Raw genomic sequence first — 19,172 nt, 5'->3', positions numbered from 1 at the left:
CCGTCAATAAGAGGATCACTTTCCGACTGCTAACCCACGCACACAAATCACTCTACGACATCGGACCAGAATGCCTCAACTCACGACTGTCCTTCTACACCCCATCCCGCCAACTACGTTCTTCCAGCCACGCCCTCGCCACTGTACCTCGCATCAACAAGACCACCATGGGAGGCAGATCCTTCTCATACCTGGCTGCTAAAACATGGAACTCACTCCCCGCTTACCTTCGCCTTACCCAGAACCACCTAGCATTCAGAAAGCAACTTAAAAAGTGGATATTTGACAAGTAATCCTCCTCCCCTTTCTAAGCGCCTTGAAACCCTCTGGGTATGTAGTGCGCTATATAAATTCTCTGACTTGACTTGACTTGACTCCTGATTGCGGCTCTCGCAGCAGGTCTAAAACCAGCGGGAGTACAAGAATGCTTGTATTTGGTAGCATTGTTGAGGGCTGAAACTGGGCAGAGAGGCACTGTGCCTTCTGATGAACCCATAGTGAATATTTCAATGTTTTGGGTTTGAGTTCTTTGTCTCAGCCTGTTTGCATTTAGCGTAGGAGGGTGAAAATGGCTTAGATAGGCTGCTTCAGTATACATTAATAATACGCAATTGCAAAATTACAAAAAATGCAAAGTTGATGGAGCAAAAAGCTGCAGACTTTTTTTCGTGTCACAGTTTATTATTACCCATGCCCCTCCCTTCCGGAAGAGCCCCTAGATTTTCAACACTATAAAGTGCATATTCCATACAACCTCCTAAAAGAAGACCAGAAAGATTAAGATTTTTCACACTTTTTGGCATACTTCGGGTATCATGTGTTTGCTGGGTGAACAAGATAGATTCCACCCAAATTAATGCAAAATACTTGGTACATAACTTAGCACATCGAAGCAGGGTGCAAACAACTCAAAAGAAGATGGAACACCAGGAGGACCCACACCAACTGAGCCACCTTTAACGACTACCACCACCAGCTCAAAGCCTCAAAACAGGAGGCTCTGACTCACAGGATCTAGACCAGCACCAGCCAAACTAAGGAACTCTTCACCATTGTCAGAGATTTCACCTGCCCGTCAGCCACTGAAAACCTGATGCCCTCTTCTTTCCGCAACAAGAAGGCAACCATCTACAGAAACTGAGATCCTCAGCATCCCAGGGTCACCAGTGCCGACCACCTGCTCACCCCCTGGGAACAAATTAGTACACTGTCAACAACCACTCATGACCTCCATCCACTCAGTGGCACCCACTAATCCTTGTCCTGACCGACTTTTTATCCTCCAACGGAGACGACAACAGTCACCAGCTCAACTCCATCCTCAATGCCTCCATAACCACAGCCACCTTTACGGATGCCTGGAAACTCACAGAGGTGAGACTCCAACTCAAGAAACTCTCTGCAGACTCCAGAGAGCTCCAGAACTCGCCATCTCACTGATCCTGTTCCCCACCAAAGTCCTGGAGAAGGCCTTCCACCACCAACTCACTGAACACCTGGAGAGAAACAACCTGCTGGACCCTTTCCAATCAGGTTTCAGTGCCAACCACAGTACCGAGACAGCCCTGATCACCGCATCAGACAACATCCACACCCTACTTGATGGAGGATAATCAGCCACCCTGATCCTGCTTGACCTCTCCGCAGCCTTTAACACCATCTCACACCACACACTCATCGATCTACTATGCCAGACTTGAATCACAGATGACCCGCTGAGAACGATGGCATCCTTTCTCATGGGGCACACCCAGAGAGTCCGCCTCCCTCCACCTCACAACCCAAGCACACCATCTGCGGCGTCCCCCAAGGCTAATCCCTCAGTCCAACCCTGTTTAACATCTACATGACACCACTTTCAGACATCGTCAGATCATACAACATCAACATCATATTCTATGACGACGATTCCCAGCTCGTCCTTTCACTCTCAGTGGACCACACCTCAACGAAGAACAACTTCCACAACTGTATGAATAACGTCTCAGCCTGGATAAAGAACAACCGCCTGAAGCTTAACACTGACTAAACTGAAGTTCCGATCTTCGGCAGACACTCTGCCCTCTGGAATGACTCCTGGTGGTCATTGAAACTCGGACCCACTCTAAAAGACTGTGCCCTTAATCTCGTCATCATCCTAGACAGTGAACTATCCATGAAATGTCAGGTTAACGCCGTCTCCTCAGCCTGTTTCAATATGCTACACTTATGACACTTATCCCGCAAATGTCTTCAATTGGCTCCCCATCAGCCCTAGAAGAACGGTGATGCGGGCCCTCATCACCCACTGGCTGTACTACAGCAAGTCAGTCTATGCAGGCACGACCACCAAACTCATGAAAAGACTCTGCCCAAGAGGACCCTCATCACCCAGCACCTGGAGTACCTCCACTGGCTTCCTGTCCAGAAGAGATGCCATTTCAAGCTTCTGACCCATGCCTACAGAGCCTTCCACGACTAAGGAGGACCCGACTACATGAACCACTGCCTGTATTTCCATCAACCTCCCAGGATCCTCCACTCCACACACTTTGCCCTCACACAGATACCACACATCTGCTGCTGCAGAGGATGCTTCTTCTTACAAGACTTGACTCTTCTACTGATAACTGCAGCACAGCGACTGGATACCCTCTCAGGTGATAAGCCGCGATATATAAGAAAAACTTGATTGATTGACATATCTTTATCACTAGCTTTTGCTGCAGGAACTTATTCTATGCATCAGGCCTATTATTGACTACCAATTTATTGACAATATAAGCATATGCAGGGAAGTATCTATTTAACATTCTTACCTACACTTCTACTTACATTGATGTTATGTTTAATGGTCGAACTTATTGAAGGTTGATATAAAAAACTCGAGGTGTTGGAAAAGCATCCTCTGCTGTAGGCACATTTGCCTCCTCTGCTATATCCCTGGAATTGCAACCACTTGAAAAACAAGTTAAACACAGATTTCCACAGCAGGTGCCCTAATCTACTGAGCTGTTTTGAGTGAGGATTGCTCTCACATGTGAAAGGTAGGTTACACATACACACTGAAGCTGATTAATTGTTAGCGCCTCAACAACCATTTGCCATCGTCCTATCGTCCTCACTCCTCCTGCCGTCCCACTGCATTAACCCCCATACACCCTGCCCCACAACCAACACCCAAAACATTTTATGCCCAGGTCACTCTCCCAGTAAATCTAATTCAGGGCTTACCCTACCCTCAGCTATCTTTCTGTAATTGTAAACACGTCACCTACAATCCTCTGTAGAAGATTTAATAACCCAGCGAGCTACCATTTCTTTTGGGTGAACGAGCAGGCAGAGACTATTTCTATGAAACATCACCTAACTTAAAAGGTCATGCTGTAGCATTTCTCAGGAAAATTCACAACCCTCTCCTTATTTCAACATACACATGAAATCACTTGATCACCTTTGGACAAAGCCACCTGAAGGGGCAAAACGCAAGCCCCTGGGCAAGGGGCTCCCAATTCTTAAACCCAACCCCCAGTTCTCCAGGGGGGCATTCCGCTCCAAGACCAATGCATAGTGTTAGATTAGAGAGACTCAGTGGCCCCTTCATATAGTCTGGCGGAGGGTGGGAGGATTCTTTTACGGTATGACACTGGATAGGACTTGATAAATACATAATGCCCATCTAACCATTCTAAAATTTCAAGTTCCCCTATGCAGTCCCTATAAAGTCATAATGTTGCTTCAAAATGTATTAAGGACCAAATTATGATGTCCGGTGGACTAAAGTTTGCCCGACACAATCTCGGTCCTAGGACCGACCCATCTCCGGTCGGGTGTTCCGACTGCCTAATTAGGATGCAACGGAACACTGTTCAATCACATTCTTACATTTTCCTACAGGAGCATGCATTACGGCCGTAAACTGGCCTAATACACGCTCCCATGGGGAAATGGGGGTGTTGTTCATCAATGCACCCCGGGGTGCAGGGATCAACAGGGGGGCATCATAGCTGCCCCCTCGGCCCTCAACCAGAGGCCCCACACACAAGGGGGCACTGCTGGGGGCCCCAAACACACTTTCTAACATGGTTTCCATGTCTGACAGACTGGCATGGAACCATGCATCGTAATCCCAAGGGTGGAAAGGCCCACCCTCTGGGTTTATGATGCACTTCTGACTGGCTGACGGGCTCCTTGAGCGAGTTGGAATGTAGCCGGAATGACAGGCCAGTTTCAATTCCGACCTGCTGATACATAATCAGCCGGTCAGAATTAAAACCCCTTAAATGTTTAGGAAAACTAAGCATATAGGGGATGTGAGGAAAATAGAACAATGCCCAAGCTTTTCTCACCATTGCCTGAGATCCCAGCCTGCTGTCTTTCTCCCTGTCAGAGAGCATGTGGTTTACTGTAAAGGCTTGTTTAAATTCTTGGAATGGAAGTGTGACCAGGAATGTAGAAATAAGTAATTGGGATGAGTTTAGATCAGCGAGGGCTCTTATTGTCTTGTTTTTTCTAGTGACAATTTTTTTAGGAGACATTTAATGCACCACTAGAATACTGATGTATGCTTCAACAATTGAAAAATGGCCTGTCACGGCAGCAAGTGGGTGTCTTAATCTCAGCAAGCCAAAGAAGCTCAGTCAAGCACTACACAGACAGCACTCAGGCAGTTACGGTTTAACAACAGAGATCATAGGTGTAACACAGTTAGTGTTTTGACCGCTTGTTGCATTATATAAAACCATCATGCTAGCAGGAAGTACTATTTAAGGAAGTCACTTCTGGTGACCCCAGGGCTCCTGGGCATTGAACTTGCAGGCAAACAGAATATGTTATGTTATGTTATTGAGTTTTATAATGCGCACAGCTACTCCTGGGAGTGTCCGGCACGAGCCTGTGAGGTGCAGGTGGAGGAAGCGATTAAAACAGAAAAATGTTGAGCTGTTTCTTAAACTGCCCCAGATCCCGGATGCTGCGCAGAGAAAAGATTCAGAAAAGGGGGTGGTGGTGATGGACAGAGTATCTGAATTAAACAGAACACTCGTACCCAGTCAACAGATCAGGGCTTGATCCATCACCGTTTTTTAGCTCACTGCACCATCCCAGCTCAGAACCTGGCTACATGCAAATTAGTCTGTCCCTGGCCCAGTGCATCATGGGAACAGGCAGACCAAACTACCAAGCCAATTCTTATACTGGAAAGGAAACAAGCTTCCGGGGACCGGTTTCTGGCATTACAGCCGTCTTCGGCCCGGCTTGCTTGAATCCTGATGGTGCAGTGAGCAAGGGACTCACATCTGAGTACCCTTCACGCTTATGGTGGACAAAACGATTCAGAAAAGGGGGTGGTGATGGACAGAGTATCTGAATTAAACAGAACACTCGTACCCAGTCAACAGATCAGGGCTTGATCCATCACCGTTTTTAGCTCACTGCACCATCCCAGCTCAGAACCTGGCTACATGCAAAATAGTCTGTCCCTGGCCCAGTGCATGATGGAAACAGGGCAGACCAAACTACCAAGCCAATTCTTATACTGGAAAGGAAACAAGCTTCCGGGGACCGGTTTCTGGCATTACAGCCGTCTTCGGCCCAGCTTGCTTGAATCCTGATGGTGCAGTGAGCAAGGGACTCACATCTGAGTATACACTTCCACGCTTATGGTGGACAAAACAATTCAGAAAAGGGGGTGGTGATGGACAGAGTATCTGAATTAAACAGAACACTCATACCCAGTCAACAAATCAGGGCTTGATCCATCACCGTTTTTTAGCTCACTGCACCATCCCAGCTCAGAACCTGGCTACATGCAAATTAGTATGTCCCAGGCCCAGTGCATCATGGGAACAGGGCAGACCAAACTACCAAGCCAATTCTTATACTGGAAAGGAAACAAGCTTCCGGGGACCGGTTTCTGGCATTACAGCCGTCTTCGGCCCGGCTTGCTTGAATCCTGATGGTGCAGTGAGCAAGGGACTCACATCTGAGTATACCCTTCCACGCTTATGGTGGACAAAACGATTCAGAAAAGGGGGTGGTGATGGACAGAGTATCTGAATTAAACAGAACATTCGTACCCAGTCAACAGATCAGGGCTTGATCCATCACCGTTTTTTAGCTCACTGCACTATCCCAGCTCAGAACCTGGCTACATGCAAATCAGTATGTCCCAGGCCCAGTGCATCATGGGAACAGGGCAGACCAAACTACCAAGCCAATTCTTATACTGGAAAGGAAACAAGCTTCTGGGGACCGGTTTCTGGCATTACAGCCGTCTTCGGCCCGGCTTGCTTGAATCCTTATGGTGCAGTGAGCAAGGGACTCACATCTGAGTATACCCTTCCACGCTTATGGTGGACAAAACGATTCAGAAAAGGGGGTGGTGATGGACAGAGTATCTGAATTAAACAGAACACTCATACCCAGTCAACAGATCAGGGCTTGATCCATCACCGTTTTTTAGCTCACTGCACCATCCCAGCTCAGAACCTGGCTACATGCAAAATAGTCTGTCCCTGGCCCAGTGCAACATGGGAACAGGGCAGACCAAACTACCAAGCCAATTCTTATACTGGAAAGGAAACAAGCTTCCGGGGAACGGTTTCTGGCATTACAGCCATCTTCGGCCCGGCTTGCTTGAATCCTGATGGTGCAGTGAGCAAGGGACTCACATCTGAGTATACCCTTCCACGCTTATGGTGGACAAAACGATTCAGAAAAGGGGGTGGTGATGGACAGAGTATCTGAATTGAACAGAACACTCGTACCCAGTCAACAGATCAGCGCTTGATCCATCACCGTTTTTTAGCTCACTGCACCATCCCAGCTCAGAACCTGGCTACATGCAAATTAGTCTGTCCCTGGCCCAGTGCATCATGGGAACAGGGCAGACCAAACTACCAAGCCAATTTTTATACTGGAAAGGAAATAAGCTTCCGGGGACCGGTTTCTGGCATTACAGCCGTCTTCGGCCCGGCTTGCTTGAATCCTGATGGTGCAGTGAGCAAGGGACTCACATCTGAGTATACCCTTCCACGCTTATGGTGGACAAAACGATTCAGAAAAGGGGGTGGTGATGGACAGAGTATCTGAATTAAACAGAACACTCGTACCCAGTCAACAGATCAGGGCTTGATCCATCACCGTTTTTTAGCTCACTGCACCATCCCAGCTCAGAACCTGGCTACATGCAAATTAGTCTGTCCCTGGCCCAGTTCATCATGGGAAAAGGGCAGACCAAACTACGAAGCCAATTCTTATACTGGAAAGGAAACAAGCTTCCGGGGACCGGTTTCTGGCATTACAGCCATCTTCGGCCCGGCTTGCTTGAATCCTGATGGTGCAGTGAGCAAGGGACTCACATCTGAGTATACCCTTCCACGCTTATGGTGGACAAAACGATTCAGAAAAGGGGGTGGTGATGGACAGAGTATCTGAATTAAACAGAACACTCGTACCCAGTCAACAGATCAGGGCTTGATCCATCACCGTTTTTCAGCTCACTGCACCATCCCAGCTCAGAACCTGGCTACATGCAAATGAGTCTGTCCCTGGCCCAGTGCATCATGGGAACAGGGCAGACCAAACTACCAAGCCAATTCTTATACTGGAAAGGAAACAAGCTTCCGGGGACCAGTTTCTGGCATTACAGCCGTCTTCGGCCTGGCTTGCTTGAATCCTGATGGTGCAGTGAGCAAGGGACTCACATCTGAGTATACCCTTCCACGCTTATGGTGGACAAAACGATTCAGAAAAGGGGGTGGTGATGGACAGAGTATCTGAATTAAACAGAACACTCGTACCCAGTCAACAGATCAGGGCTTGATCCATCACCGTTTTTTAGCTCACTGCACCATCCCAGCTCAGAACCTGGCTACATGCAAATTAGTCTGTCCCTGGCCCAGTGCATCATGGGAACAGGGCAGACCAAACTAGAGAAAAGGGCAGAGAATTCCAGGCTGTGGCTGCCCTAACGGCCAGGGACCTGCCCCCCATTCTTTGTAGGCACACACGGGGTGTCTGTGCAAGCAGCTAAGATGCTGACCTTAAGGGTCTGGCAGGTGTGTAAAAAGCAAAGCGCTTCCTGTGGTATTCAGGCCCACCAGCATGCAGAGCACGATGCGCTATGACAAGGGCCTTGAACTTAACACGTTTCGCGACAGGTAGCCAGTGCAGCATTCGCAGACGCTCTTTCTAATGGAAATATTGACCACAAGTGGATGGAATTTCTTAAGGGACTTTAATACCCCAAAGCAGCTCCCGCCCAATTTTTTAATTTGAGTCGAGAAGGACAACTGCTCATCAAACCTAACACCCAGATTTTTCACGGGATAGACAAGATGGCATTGGATAGTCAGACAGCGAGAAAGATTCTCTGAACCGGGTAGGCAACTTTCCGTAGAGAAGGATTTCTGACTTATCCTCTTTACATTTGAGCTGAGCAGCACAAATTCATTGAAAACCACCTATCAGACACTCTTTTGCCTTTACAGTTGAGAACTCCGAATTACCCCAAGGAGTGTCCCGGCGTGAGCCTGTGAGGTGCAGGTGGAGGAAGCAATTAAAACAGAAAAGTTTTGAGCTGTTTCTTAAACTGCCCCAGATCCCGGATGTTACACAAAGAAAAGGGCAGAGAATTCCAGACCGTGGCTGCCCTAACGGGCAGGCACCTGCCCCCCATTCTTTGTAGGCACACACGGGGTATCTGTGCAAGCAGCTGAGAAGCCGACCTCAAGTGTCTGGCAGGTGTGTAAAAATCAAAGCGCTACCTGAGATATTCAGGCGCACCAGCATGCAGAGCACGATGTGCTATGACCAGGACCTTGAACTTAACTCGTTTTGTGACAGGAAGCCAGTGCAGCATTCGCAGATGTTGCTTGACGCTCTTTCTAATGGGAATATTGAACACAACCCTAGCTGCCGCATTCTGGACCACCTGCAGTTTTCTGAGAGTATAATCATGGAGGCCCATTTACAAACCATTCGCATAGTCGACAGGAGAAAGGATCAGTGCCCAGGTCACCGTTTCCTTTGCTGTCCTCAGGAGCAGTGGAAGGAATTTCTTAAGGGACTTTAATACCCCAAAGCAGCTCCTGGCCAATTGTTTAATTTGGGTCAAGAAGGACAACTGCTTGTTGAACCAAACACCCAGATTTTTTACAGGAAGGCCAGAAGATGATGGCTTAAGATAGTCAGGCGGCCAGAGAGATTCTCTGAACCGGGTAGGGTACTTTCCGTAGAAAAGGATTTCTGACTTATCCTCATTACATTTGAGCTGAGCAGCACAAAGTCATTGAAAAACAGCTCTCAGACACTCTTTCGCTTTTACAGTAGAGAACTCCGAATTACCCCAGGGGAACAAAAGTGCGTATCATTGTTTTAAGAAATAATCTTGGCACCCTGCTCTTCCGCCAACCAGACCACAGGGTTGACCTAGATAATAAGGAGCAGGACCCCTGCGGCACTCCAGTGGTCACAAATTGAGGCGGGACGAGAAAGGCGGGAGCCAGACCAGTTGCAAGCGTCCCTCCAGGAAGGATTTCAGCCACCTCCAAGCCAGCCCTGAGATACCTATGTCTGCCAGCCGGGTCGGAAGCAGCGAATGGGAAACAGTATCAAATGCCACCGACAGGTCCAGCATTATGAGGGCCACACTTTCACCAGAGCCTAAACAGTCTTGAATAGCTTCAGAGACTTCGACTAAGGCGGTCTCAGCGCTGTAGGCAGGTCTAAAACCAGATTGCGCCGGATGGAGTAGGCTTGCACCTTCAACAACATCAGTGAGCTGTTTGTTAACTGCCTTCTTACACATTTTTGTCACAAAGGGGAGAAGGGAAATAAGGTGATAATTCCCCGGTTCCCCTGGGTCCAGCGATGATTTTTTAGCAGTGGGAGGGTCTTCAGCTGCTTCCACTCCACCGGGACAACTGTCTCTTGGAGGGAAAGATTAACAAGTGTATTAACCTCGAGGTTGACCGAATCTGCGACCTCCAGGAGCCTAGCCACGCACGGGTCCGATGGCGACCCAGATTTCATGAACTTCAGAATTTTCAGGGACTCTGACATGTAGCTGGGGGAGAATACTTTCAAAATGGAGGCAGGACCTAACACCTCAGCAGAGGGAGCAGCGTCCAGCCTAAGCGAGCTTGGGCTTACAAATGTTGCCTCGATTGCCCGAATCTTATTGATGAAAAAATTAGAGAGCTTTTCCCACCAATCAACTGATGTAGGAGTTTAGTGGTCTCTGCCTTCGGGGCCATAAAGCTCTGCACAATGAAAAAGATTTCCTTTGAATTATTACTGGCTGACTCAATCTGCTCAGCATAATATTGGCCTTTGGCCTCTCTAATGGCCGTATAGTATCTTTTCTGGGATTCTCTAAGTGAACTCTTAGCCCCTGGACAGTAATCCTTACGCCAGCATCGTTCCAGCTTTTTACAGTGTTGCTTAAGTATTTTCAAGTCCGATGAGAACCAGGGTTTAGAGTGGGAATCCCTGCTTCGGATGCGGCACGAGGGTGGTGAGAGACTGTCCACTGCCCACAAGATCCAATCAGTGAAGCAGGCCGGGGCCCGCTCAGATCAGGGGAAGGGCAGGTCTTGAGCCTTTCAAGACGAGGCCAAAGGTCACTGAATCGATTTTTGTGGTGGCAGGGCTAGGTCTAGACTGGTGATCCATGGAACTTCCATCCACAGTCCACATAAAACAGGATAAATAATGGTCCGACCAGGGGACTGGAAGCGTGTCTCAATAGTGACTGGAAAATTGGAGCAGATGTGGTCTAGGATGTGGCTGCCACTATTTATTTCTTTTATTATTTTCTTCATTTATATAGCGCCAAAATCGACCCCCGAAGGGGTATCGCTGCGCTCATGAACGGACTGCGTGAGGGAAGACTGTCAACTAGAGATGAGAGATAAAAAGATGGGTTTTAAGCTGTTTCCTGAATTGGAGATGTTCCGTGCACTGTCTTAGTTGCACAGGGAACTTATTCCAGTGACAGGGACCCAGATAAGATAGGGCCTTTCCACCCTGCCTGGCTCGTTTAATTCTAGGCACTACGAGGAGGTGCTTGGATTCTGAGTGGAGAGACTGCCGAGGAGTGTAGGGGATACATTTATCATTAAGATAACTAGGGCCAGAGTTGGCCAAGGCCTTATGAATGGTGCAGTAGACTTTAAACTGTACTCGCTTCCGTATCGGGAGGCAGTGAAGCTGATAAAGCAGAGGTCGAGAGGCTGTCCTTGGGGGTGCGTTCAGAATCAAACGTGCCGCCGTATTCTGGACAACCTGTAGTCTATCAAGGGTGGTCTTGTTGGCAGACAGCAGAAGACTATTGCAGTAATCCAGGCAGCTTAAACTAAGTGCCTGGCTTACCGTCTTCCTGGATGAGTTAGGGAGCAAAGGAAAGATACGACGATGAAGACCCAACACATGAAAACTGGAGCCACCTGTCATAGCAGCATGCTCCTTCATAGTGAGGATCTGCTCAAGGTGAACACCTACGTTTTTTACACAGGTTTTTGGAACTGGTTGCATGCCTAGGTCTGGGGGCCACCAATCAGGTGTCCACAGTAGTTGCGCTTTTCCGAACAGCATGATTTCCGTCTTCCCCACATTGCACTGAAGAAAGTTACTCCTCATCCACTTAGAGATGTTTCTTATACACAGGGAAAAGGGGGCCTGCACTGATGGAGTAAACTTTGCAAATGGAAAAAGCAACTGGGTATCGTCCACATAGGAGACAGGGATGAACCCACTAATCCTCAACAGATTGGCCAAGGGAGTCACATAGATGTTAAACAAAGTCGGGCTCAAACAAGAGCCCTGTGGTACTCCCTTGGACAGTTCCGTTGCAGCTGAACGATAAGAGCCAAGGTTCCTTGTCTGAGAGCGAGCAGTAAGAAAACTTGTCAACCACTGAAGGACCAGGTCTCTGAGTCCAATCTCTTCCAACCTCCTGAGCAAGGTCTTATGGGAAACCGTGTTGAACGCGTCAGATAGATCCAACAGCACCAGAATCATGGAGTGGCCTCTATCTAGGGTCATCCTGATGTAGTCGATTACCGCTAGTAGGGCTGATTCTGTGCTGTATTTAGGGCGAAATCCTGAATGAGAAGGGTCAAGGCTACCCGTCTGTTCGACATGGTTAGAGAGATTAGTATTTATATGTTTCTCCAATAGCTTTCCCAGGAAAGGGAGGAGAGAGATAGGAAAACTCAGTTAGTGGGGCCTTGTTGTTCTTCCAGGTAGGTATAACCTGTCATGCTTTCTATTCCAAAAGGACCAGGCCGCCTCGCCAGGAGAGATTGAGGAGATGTGCAATGGAGGGGGACAGGTGGCTGGCAAGAGAAGTGGTGATTTTTACCGGTATAAGATCCTGGGGTGATCCAGATTTTACTGAGCGTATCAGTGACTCAACGTCCACCTGTGTCACCAAGGGAAAACTTCCCAACAATTGGGTGACTGCCTTACCAGATTCAACTGGAATCATGGTGATGGAAGAGTGCTCCCCTACTTGGACAATTTTATCCTAGATGGTCTCGATTTTTTGTATTAAAAAGGTGCTAATGTAATCGCACAATTTTTGTGCATGGACCATAGGGTTCTCACATGCCTTGGGATTCGTGAAGGACTCCACAATGCGATATAGCATCTTAGGGTCATTTTTGGCCTGATCTATTTGTAGAGCTATATGAGCTTTACGTGCTGCCCTAATTTTCCCGTGGTAGTTGGCCAAAGCCACATGAAACCTAGCTTTGTCCTCCTCCTCAAGATTGAGGAGCCACCGTTTTTCATGCTTCCTACAAATGTGTTTCTTGATACGAAGGAGAGGAGAATACCAGGCATTCTGGGGGAGGCTAGGCGTGCTAGGGAAGGGTTTCAGAGGGGATAACTGGTCCACAGCACTAGAGACTGCCAATTCATACTTGGCGAGTGCCTCTACAATGTTGTCTGATTCTAATATCTGTGGCTCTACAAAAGAGGTTTTAAAGCCCTCTGGGGTAACTCTCTTCCACTGTCTGAAGAGGCGAGGGGTGTCACAAGTTGCATGGGTTCTCTTCATAGGTGCCTGAATGAATAATTCGATTGACTCTTGGTCGGACCAGGGCAAGAACTGGGGGGATTTACAGAAAACGTGAGGGGAGTTGGAAAAAACAATATCCAGAGTGTGGCCCACTGTGTCTGTGGGGCCCTCATTTAGCTTAGTTAACCCAAGAGTAGCTAGCTCAGTTACGAGTGACTCTGTGTCTGCATGAGAATCACACTCACTGTGTATATTAAAATCACCCAGCAGCAGAAAATTGCTGCTTGCGATTACACAGGTAGCGATTAGTTCAGTAAGATGAAGAGGGAAGCCATTTAGCGGGCCAGGAGGCCGAAAGACCAGAGCCCCCTTCCAACTTATATGGGACGAGCGGTCATTGCGAAAGACCATCACTTCCATGGTCGTGTCACTGTATTGCTCCAGCACGGTAATTAAGCATGGGAGAATTTTGCGAATTCGCGATCCGCGGATTTGCGAATTCGCGATCCGCAAAATTCGCGAATTTGTGCGAATTTGCGGATTTTTGGTTTTTTGCGTGTTCGCGGGTTTTTTTGCGTGTTCGCTGGTTTTTTGCGTGTTCGCGGGGCTTTTTGCGTCTTTGCGAGCCGCTTGCATAGCAAAGTTACCCATGCAGTCGTTTATGGGAGAGGGAGAGAGAGATAGATAGATAGATAGATAGATAGATAGATAGATAGATAGATAGATAGATAGATAGATAGAGAGAAAGAGAGGGAAAGAGAGAGGGAGAGAGAGAACGAGAGAAAGAAAGAGAGGCCGGATCTCTGAAGGGCCAGATTCCTGAGTTGCCCCTACAGAACATACAGCTTTTTATTTTTAGCAAAATGCATATGAAAATTGTGCTGTAAAGGTCTCTTTTAGTTTAACCCCTCCTGACAACTCAAAATGGGTGTATTTGCCATCCTCTCCCTTCTTCCTGTTTTTTATATCTGTAAGTGCTTCCTGATGAGGTTTAATTCCTTGGACAGGTGCCTCGTTGCCTACTTGTAACTATTCTCTGACCCTGCTTCAAGGGTCAGAGCAGGGTCAGAGAATAGTTGCAAGTAGATAACGAGGCGCCAGGAAGCAATTAGCAGCAGGTGTCCAAGTTGAAGTTAATTTGTTTGTAACACTTTTGTAAAAGGTTACAAAGAAATTAGGTTCAACTTTTGCACCTGCTGCTGTAACCCTTGCTTGGCTGAAAATTCGTCCCTGCTGATTCGCGGATTTTACCGCGATTTCACAAGATTCGCAGATCGCGAAATCGTGGAAAATCCGCAAATTCGCCCGCGAAACGGATTTTACGCCCACTCTTAGCAGTAATCTTGATGTAATTCCTATGCGCAATAGCAATTCCACCTCCCATTTTAGTCTGTCTATCCATGCGAACAAATCTGTAACCTTCAGGCAGAGCGAGAACTATGGAGGGGACCGAATGGGGCTTCAGCCATGTTTCGGTAAAGAACCCGAGGTCGGGCTGCATCGAGGAGAGGAGATCCCCTACCTCGGCAGAGTGCTTGGAGAGAGATCTCACATTGCACCGTAGGCTTCTCCACCCCTACCGGGAGTTGGGGGTGGGATTACCTAAGTTGGCTGTGGAGGCGTAGGATGGTATGTTAGTCATGTCTTGGTTAGTGGGTATCTTCTTGTCAGTGGTGGTCTGAAAACCGCAAACGAGACATGAAAAGGACCCTCACACAAGGGCCAGGGGCCCAACCCACTGGCAGGGCAGGGGGTAGAACTCATCTCTACCAGTTCTTTAATAGAATATGTCCGTCTCAGAGAAAGGTCATGATCTACGGGAAAAAGACCAGGATTCCTAGCGACTCCTGGGCGCGCCCGGGTCGGTAAGCTAACCCAATGGGTGAGCTGTGCCAATTTCAGAGTCCAAGAGGTCACAGGTGTTCCCTAAATCCGTCTGGTCCAGATGGATGTTAAGCACCCCCAGGAAGAGATATTGCAAAAAGGACAATGCACGGCGGACAATCACATCTTCTAATCCACTAAGAAAGGACCCAGCAGAACCAGGTGGCCTATAGACTAGGGTCCCTCCCAGCGTGGAACGAGCCGAAAAAACAATAGTGAAATTCAGAAATTCACCCTCCCTCAGTATTATGTTCTCCCCCGAATGAACTCCCAGTTATCCTTGTACACAATGGCAACACCACCCCCTCTGCCATTATGGCGGTCAGTGCAGGGGATTTTAAATCCCTCTGGGATGGCCATATGCACTATCGGATTGGAAGATTCATTCAACCAGGTCTCAGTAATGAACAAAAGGTCAAAGGGAATATCCAAGATGCGGTCGAATATCTTCCGGTAATGTTTCACCAGCGAGCAGCTGTTTATCAACCCAGCTCTAATTGTAAGCCCCAATTTAGCAGCAGAGGGAGCGCCAATCGATTGCCCAACCCCTCCCCCACCAGGTCTGAGGCAAGGTGGAACTTGCACCTTCGACAAACTCTCGGCTGATGAAGGCACCCCTCCCATCTAGTATATGGTTTGCACAGGCAAGGCCTAAACAACAGCAGCTTGTTAGGGCTGTAACATACCGAGGCCTCATGTGTAGAAATTAAATGGGCAGCCTGCCTGGCACTGGCCACTTCCGGGATGCTGACAGGTGCAGAGGGGCTTGCCGTAGGTGCATCTGCTGCGCACCTCAGCTGCGCAGCCACGCAGCGCGTATATTTATGCGCCTACAGCTCAAACAACTAGAGTGCGCACTTCCAAAATGGCGCCTCTAGGTGTCTGGAACCTCTTACGATACTGACACATTATCGGGGCAGGACTGGCAGAGAATGAGGTAAGGGGAGCACGTAGAACACACAAGAATAGACAATTTTAAAATTCGTAAAAAGGTTATTTATTTTAAAAACGGCTGTTAAGCAACTGTTAAGAATCAATCAACCAAGGAGTATATTTTATCAGAATCATTAAAAGATAGTTTTAAAAGCAGCAGTGTGAGCAATGTGCAATGTGCAAAACAGCAAAAAGATCGTTAATCACGGAGCAAACCTCTAAGGCTGATACTATAGCATGCGAAGCAACTTATAATTATGTTTAGGCAATAGTGTGATTTGTTATAAGGATGCATCAAAAGAAATAAAATTAACTTGTATTGTGGCATGTTCTTTTTTCAGAAACCCAAGAACCCCCTGGTTTTAGCATTTTGTGTATGTAGTTGTTTGTTTGTTTAGTTTTTTTGGCCCTGAAGAAGGTGAACCAAACACCGAAGCGTACGTAGGCCGTACGCATCTGAGACCCCCATATAGAAAATCATCTTTTGTATGTAAAGAGAAAGAAGCAAAGACTTGTAGAAAATGCACAAATCAAAAAGTGAATAGATCTCAGAACTTTTTTTCATAGTAATTTATAGGGGTCTCTCAAGAACATGTTACTGTATGTTTACTGTTTTTTTGTTTGATATGTCCACACAGTTTTTTTAGACTGGGAAGTGAATGTAGTAGTATGCATGATGGAACGAATGGTATGAGTGCAAGATGAATTTTTTTGGGGGTTCTTCTTCTTTTGTCTAATTATGTATTGCTTAGAGTGATTTATAGAAAGTGGTGCCTAATTTTCTGTATGTAAACAAATTGCTATGTATTTATTACAAGAAAAATAGAACAAATGAAAAAAATGAAAAATAAAAACAGTATGTTTGAATAAATGTAATGTCTTCGTCATATATATAGCATCCTTCTTGAAATATATTGTGAAGATTATCACTGAAAAAATATATAGGTCTGACTAGAGGTACTTTTATGCTTTGGGAACTTGCACCTCTGACAAACTCTCGGCTGATGAAGGCACCCCTCCCATCTAGTATATGGTTTGCAAAGGCAAGGCCTAAACAACAGCAGCTCGTTACGGCTGTAACATACCGAGGCCTCATGTGGCGAAATTGAATGGGCAGCCTGCCTGGCACTGGCCACTTCCGGGACGCTGACAGGTGCAGACGGGCTTGCCGTATGCGTATCTGCTGCGCACGTCAGCTGCGCAGCCACACAGCGCGCATATTTATGCGCCTACAGCTCAAACAACTAGATTGCGCCCTTCCAAAATGGCGCCTCTAGGTTTCTGGAACCTCTTACGATACTGACACATTATCAGGGCAGGAATGGCAGAGAATGAGGTAAGGGGAGCACGTAGAACACACAAGAATAGACAATTTAAAAATACGTAAAAAGGTTATTTATTTTAAAAACGGCTGTAAAACAACTGTTAAGAATCAATCAACCAAGGAGTATATTTTATCAGAAACATTAAAAGATAGTTTTAAAAGCAGCATTGTGAGCAATGTGCAATGTGCAAAACAGCAAAAAGATAATTAATCACGGAGCAAACCTCTAAGGCTGATTCTCCCACACAGCGCGGATATTGATGCACCTGCAGCCCAAACAACTAGAGAGCGCACATCCAAAATGGCGCCTCTAGGTGTCAGCAATCCTTAATGATACTAACACACACACAGTATCGGGGCAGGACCGGCAGAGAATGAGGCAAGGGGAGCACGTACAACTCACAAAACAGCAAAAAGAACGTTAATTGCGGAGCAAACCTCCAAGGCTCCAGCGGGACATATCTAGGCTTTCCTGTGTTCAGTTTCTATTTCTGGTAAATTCTGGTGGGGTTTTTTCAGTGTTTTCAAGGAATTTCAATTCATTAGAAAAACATTGATTATAAGTGGTTACACATTTTTGTGCCATTAAAAACACCAGAAACAGTGTTTTTCTCGTGTTTATGGAGCATTTATATTTTATTATTGCTTGCTATGTGTACTGATATTGCATGGTATATAGACAGCGTACGTACAGTGTATATGAGGTCCATATACATTTCGCAAATTAAACTTATCGTACTACACCATAAAATGCTTCTTTGGTGAATATTTGGTCATGCGCGCTCGCTCTTTTCTTCCCATGTAAACTTTTATCTGTGAAAAGGCCCTCTCATCATTGGCTCTTGAGACAGGCAACTCTAAAATAGTCAGTACACAATTTGCTAATTCTGACCACCGACATAGCATTCCATGCCAATACTGGTGCACCAGAATATTGTGATTCTCTGCAACAAGTTCTGCAACGTATGCGTTGAACTGGACGTTTATGCCCTCAGAGTTATTGATTATAGTAGTATGTGGGGCTGTGTCCTTTGCGGGGACGGGTAGGACAACGTAACAATATATATAAATAAGGGGACCCGGTCACGATTGAATTCTGCTGCTTTTTTATTCAGCGGTTCAAAAGGGGGTGGTGATGGACGGAGCATCTGAATCAATCAAACACTCACACCCAGTCAAAAGATCTGGGTTTAATCCATCACTGTTCTTTAGCCCACTCTGCCACCCCAGTTCAGACATGGCTATATGCAAATCAGTCTGACCCTGTGCCTCATGGTAACAGTCCAGCCCGAACTGCCAAGCCATGTCTTCCCTGGACCGGAAACAAGCTTCTGAGGACCGGTTTCTGGCATTCCAGCAGTCTTCAGCCTGGCTTGCTTGAATCCAGTGGCAAAGTGATCAAGGGTCTCACGTCTGAGCATACCCTGAACCACATATGGCGGCCAAAAACGGTACAAGAGGGGGTGGTGATAGAGGGAGCATCTGAATCAATCAAACACTCACACCCAGTCAAAAGATCTGGGTTTAATCCATCACCATTCTTTAGCCCACTCTGCCACCCCAATTCAGACATGGCTATATGCAAATCAGTCTGACCCTGTGCCTCACGGGAACAGTCCAGCCCGAACTGCCAAGCCATGTCTTCCCTGGACCGGAAACAAGCTTCCGAGGACCAGTTTCTGGCATTCCAGCCGTCTTCAGCCCGGCTTGCTTGAATCCAGTGGAAAAGTGAGCAAGGGACTCACGTCTGAGCATACGCTGCCACACTTATAGCGGCCAAAAGCGGTACAAAAGGGGGTGGTGATGGACAGAGCATCTGAATCAATCAAACACTCACACCCAGTCAAAAGATCTGGGTTTAATCCATCACCGTTCTTTAGCCCACTCTGCCACCCCAGTTCAGACATGGCTATATGCAAATCAGTCTGACCCTGTGCCTCATGAGAACAGTCCAGCCCGAACTGCCAAGCCATGTCTTCCCTTGACTGAAAACAAGCTTCCGAGGACCGGTTTCTGGCATTCTTT

Source organism: Lissotriton vulgaris, chromosome 2_1 (genome assembly GCF_964263255.1).
Source record: "Lissotriton vulgaris chromosome 2_1, aLisVul1.2, whole genome shotgun sequence".
NCBI lineage: Eukaryota > Metazoa > Chordata > Amphibia > Caudata > Salamandridae > Lissotriton > Lissotriton vulgaris.
The sequence above is the reverse complement of the archived record's forward strand: the minus strand, read 5'-3'. Positions refer to the sequence as shown.